Here is a 5,586-nt window from a genome sequence, read left to right on the forward strand (position 1 = left end):
ACCTCTAAGATCATCAAGTCCAACCATCGACCCAACACCACCACCCACTAAACCATGTCCCTAAGTGCCTCATCTACTCGTCTTTTAAATACCTCCAGGGGAAATTAATGGCAAGGATTTTAATTGCATATATTAGTATTCAGTACTTCCAAGTTTTTATTGTAATGCAGCTTTGTGTCCTACCTTGACTGGTACAGAAGGATTGCAAAGAGAGTGTAAAGACTACTAAGGCATTACCTTTGTGCAGAACATGTTTTATGATCTTTGTGCTGCTTCTGTACAATGTCAAGTACAGGAAAGGATCTGAGGAGAGCAACTATGACTTATTTTTGTATTTGCAAGGATTTGCACTGTATGAGGAGAGCGTAAAACATGATTACTCACATTTATTTTGGAGGCTAAGCTAATCTGAATGAATAGATGGGAGTGTTTAAAACAGCTTTTGCATCTGCCAAAGCGAATCTAACTTAGTATGTTTTATAGCATGCTGATTTTTATATCATGTTCATTTTATTCTAATTATATACAATAAACATTTTGTATCATTCTAATTATACATTATTTAAATTACACATAATAGGAATAGTCAAGAGAATTCTACAGACTACAGGGAGTAAGCTGTTCTAGGCGCATACTTCTAATGCATTAGTTATTTAGTTGTCGTCTGGGGCCTGAACATTTCTGAATCTTGTATCCTCTATTTACAATTTTCTAGAGGAAAATCTGATATGGTTTGGATTAGTATATCTTATACTAAACAACTGTATTTTATTGCTGATCAGTGTTTTTTCCATGATAGAATTTTTAACTTTCTTGTTTTGTAATAAAACACATAGTCTTTCTGTAAATCTGAAACACAAGCTATGGAATCAGTTTATTTAAAGGACATACCTCTCTGGTGGGTCATCAAACTGGAATGTATTTAGTACTGAAAAGTTACTAGTCTCAATTAAAGATACACCTTTTGACACTGGATGTTCCGGCCCACATCTCTGTGGCCATTTGTTGTGTTGAATTATTTGCGAGTTTGAAAAGATTTGGGATTTCGTTTTGGTGGGGTTTTCTTGTTTTGTTTTAAAAGTCCAGTATTCTGGTTCTGCAGGCTTATGCTTGTGCCTGGCAATATATTTCACTCTATGTGCTTAACATGTGCTGGAATTAGGATGTCAAACTGAAGTACAAAGAAACATCTTGCTAGTTAGATAATAATGCTTGGTAGCTTGCAAGATCTAGGCTGGACAGCTTACAAAGAGCTATGTAGCAACATGATGGTGTTTTAAGAAAAATCTGTCAATCTAATGGTACATTTCATTCTTCTTTTTTTAATTGCATAAATGTTCAACAGAAACATTGTATGCCCGTGTGCAGCTGAACAATACATATTTTTACACTTTATAATTATCTTTTTAATTCATACCCTGTTCTAGTACTTTCTGTATAAATGGGGTGATAAAAAATTAGTTTTTCTCTCTTCAGAACTTACAGTATCTGTTTTTTCAGAAAAGATAACTGACACCATGAACTGTTGTCCACTTAAATATTCAACATTTCAAAGAAAAAAAGCAGGCTTTGTACTATGGGAATAAATTCTGACATTAATTCTAATATTACTGTCTTTAAGCTGGTTTTAGATGTGTACCACCAGGTTTACAATATTGGCCATTGCTTGGGGCTATTTTTTTTTAACTGCTCTGCATATATGATCCCAACTGTAGTTTTTAATGGGAAAAAGACTACAAATTAAATACATGGATAAAAATAAATGTGATAATTAATCTATTAATGCTAGTCACAAAAATAGTGGACGTATTTGATAGCCCAAATCCTTACATGCTTTTCTTCTAGACTTCATAATGGCACTATTTCAAATCAGTGCGAATTTATGTAATAGAACTTCTGTTCTGTAACTTAACAACATACAAACAGATTTGTATCCATGCCATATTAATTGTCACAAAGAGGTGTTAACTTGGAAATGGTATTTTTTGGACTTTAAAAGAAGGACACTGCTTTTGGTAAGAAGGATTTTAAATACAGCTGAAAACAGAGCGCTGTACTACTTTGGCCCATAAAAAAGCAAAGTTGATATCTAACCTAAACTTCTGGTGAAAATCTTAATAATGGTAGTGTGCTGAAAACTTTCAAAAGTTGTTTTGAGGTCTATAAACATGATTAATGGAGATCCTGTGTTTGGGGTTTTTTGTGTGTTTTTTTTTTTTTTAATGACATTCTTGTCCAAATAACAATTCCCTACCCACAGCAGATTGTGAGGTCCTGTTTCAATTTGGTTTTTAAGTATTTAAGTACACAATATTGCAATATATTCTTCCATATATAGATCAATTTGACATGCTAATACACTTCCCTTGCTCCAGCTGACTTTGTGGCACAGTTGCAAAAGGCCCTTTGGGGCTCGGCTGGAGAGCTCTCATAACATGAAAGCAAACCGCTTGGTTTTTTAGCACGAAAGGAAACTTCTGTTAGTTTTAAATTACTCTTGAACAGTACAGCTGCTCTCCCCTGTAGATCTACATTGGACTTGTTGAATCAGCTTGTTTTTATCCCTAAAACAGAGGTCCTGAACCGTGATTTATATTTATTCTTGCTTCACTTTGAACTTGGCAGAAGGAAAAAAAAAAACCCAGCTGCATTTTCGTCAGATGAGGTTACATACGGTGGTCTTGTCACCCCGGTGCAGCAACAGACTAGACAGTCTGCCTTTCACCTCTGCCTTTGCACTTACCTGTGCTTGTTGAAAAAAAGGAGTGTGGATGGAAAATGTTACACTGTGGCTCGCTAGCCCTTCGATTGTGCACAGGTATAAACTTCTCAAGAAGCTGGAAATAGTTTAAAGAATGTAAAATGGGAGGGGGGCGGGAAGCACCATTCTGTTCAGGAGCACTCGGAGCGAGCTGTGCAGTCCATCTGCTGGGAAACGCCTTTCCTGCCGTACATGCTTGTTGGGGGGGGCAGCTCCCAGTGAAAGGCATTGCTCTTCACTGCTTTATTATGGTCTTACATCGCTCCATCGCCTCCTTCAAGCTCAGGAGCGATGCATCCCAACAAAGAGGAAGTCAGGCAAAAACGCCAGGAGGCCTGCATGGATGAACAAGGAGCTCCTGGACAAACTCCAACACAAAAAGGAAGCCTGCAGAGGGTGGAAGCAAGGGCAGGTAGCCTGGGAGGAATAGAGGGAAATTGTCGGAGCAGCCAGGGATCAGGTTAGGAAAGCTAGAGCCCTGATAGAATTAAATCTGGCCAGGGACATCAAGGGCAACAAGAAAAGATTCTATAGGTACGTCGGGGATAAAAGGAAGACAAGGGAAAATGTGGGCCCCCTCCGGAAGGAAACGGGAGACCTGGTTACCCAGCACACGGAGAAGGCGGAGGTACTCAACGACTTTTTTGCCTTGGTCTTCACTGGCAAGTGCTCGAGCCTCACCGCCCAAGCCGCAGAAGGCAAAGGTGGGGACTGGGAGAATGAAGAGCCGCCCAGTGTGGTAGAACATCAGGTTCGAGACAATCTAAGGCACCTGAAGGTGCACAAGCCCATGGGACCCGATGAGATCCATCCGCGGGTCCCAAAGGAACTGGTGGATAGTGCTAAGCCACTATCCATCGTATTTGAGAAGTCGTGGCAGTCCGGTGGAGTTCCCACTGACTGGAAAAGGGGAAACATAACCCCCATTTTTAAAAAGGGAAAAAAGGAAGACCCGGGGAACTACAGGCCAGTCAGTCTCACCTCTGTGCCTGGGAAGATCATGGAACAGATCCTCCTGGAAGCTATGCTAAGGCACGTGGAGGACAGGGAGGTGATTTGAGACAGCCAGCATGGCTTCACCAAGGGCAAGTCCTGCCTGACCAGCCTAGCGGCCTTCTCTGATGGAGTGACGACATCAGTGGACAAGGGAGGGCTACAGATGTCGTCTCTCTGGGCCTCTGTAAGGCCTTTGACACAGTCCCCCACAACATCCTTCTCTCTAAACTGGAGAGGTACGGATTTGATGGGTGGACTGTCTGGTGGGTGAGGAATTGGTTAGATGGTCGCATCCAGAGGGTAGTGGTCAACGGCTCAATGTCCAGATGGAGAATGGTGACAAGTGGCGTCCTGCAGGGGTCCGTATTGGGACCAGTACTGTTTAATATCTTCATCAATGACATAGACAGTGGGGTCGAGTGTACCCCCTCAGCAAGTTTGCAGATGACACCAAGCTGAGTGGTGTGGTCGACATGCCAAAGGGATGGGATACCATCCAGAGGGACCTGGACAAGCTGGAGAAGTGGGCCTGTGTGAACCTCATGAGGTTTAACAAGGCCAAGGGCAAGGTCCTGCACCTGGGTCAGGGCAATCCCTGGTATCAATACAGGCTGGGGGACGAAGGGATTGAGAGCAGCCCTGCCGAGAAGGACTTGGGGGTACTGGTGGATGAAAAGCTGGACATGAGGCAGCAATGTGCGCTCGCAGCCCAGAAGGCCAATCGTATCCTGGGCTGCATCAAAAGAAGCGTGGCCAGCAGGTCGAGGGAGGTGATTCTGCCCCTCTACTCTGCTCTGGTGAGACCCCACCTGGAGTACTGCGTCCAGCTCTGGAGCCCTCAGCATAAGAAAGACACGGACCTGTTGGAGCGGGTCCAGAGGAGGGCCACGAAAATGATCAGGGGGATGGAACACCTCTCCTATGAAGAAAGGCTGAGAGAGTTGGGGTTATTCAGCCTAGAGAAGAGAAGGCTTCAGGGAGACCTTCTTGCAGCCTCTCAGTACTTAAAGGGGGCTTATAAGAAAGATGGGGACAAACTTTTTAGCAGGGCCTGTTGCGACAGGACAAGGGGGAATGGCTTTAAACTAAAGGGGGGTAGATTTAGACTAGCTAGAAGGAAGAAATTTTTTACACTGAGGGTGGTGAAACAGTGGCACAGGTTGCCCAGAGAGGTGGTGGATGCCCCATCCCTGGAAACATTCAAGGTCAGGTTGGACGGGGCTCTGAGCAACCTGATCTAGTTGAAGATGTCCCTGCCCACGGCAGGGGGGTTGGACTAGATGACCTTTAGAGGTCCCTTCCAACCCAAACTATTCTGTGATTCTAGTTTGCATCGGGGTGAGGAATTCGGTGCGCCTCTGAAAGGGGAGAAGTTTTTTTACGCCGCTGTCTCCTAGCGGCGATGCCCTGCGGTGCAGGTGCTCGCGAAGAGCAGGCGTTGACGGGCCGTAGATCTGTACCCGTGTCAGAGGCGAAAACGCCGACCTCGAGCACCACACCGATCTGCTCACGCCTCCTGCGGAGCCCCGAGCGCCGCCGCCGTGCCGGCCGTCGCTTCGCCTCCCGAGTAGGAGACGGGTGGAGGGCGCTCGGGGAGGGGGGGGCGGCGGCGGCAGTCGCAGTAAGCCCCGCCAGGCGGAGCCAGGCCGCGACCTGCTCCCTGGCGGAGGAGCTGGGCTTCCCGACGCGCTCCGCTCGGCGCCCGCCCGCTTGCATGCCGGGATTTGTAGTCCGCCCTCCCTCCCGGTCAGGCGGCGGAGCCGCCTCTCTCCTTCCGGGAGCAGCGAGCGCCCGTTGGAGGGGGAAGAGGGACCGAGGACCGAGGTCCG

Source organism: Aptenodytes patagonicus, chromosome 2, assembly GCF_965638725.1.
Source record: "Aptenodytes patagonicus chromosome 2, bAptPat1.pri.cur, whole genome shotgun sequence".
Taxonomy (NCBI): Eukaryota; Metazoa; Chordata; class Aves; order Sphenisciformes; family Spheniscidae; genus Aptenodytes; species Aptenodytes patagonicus.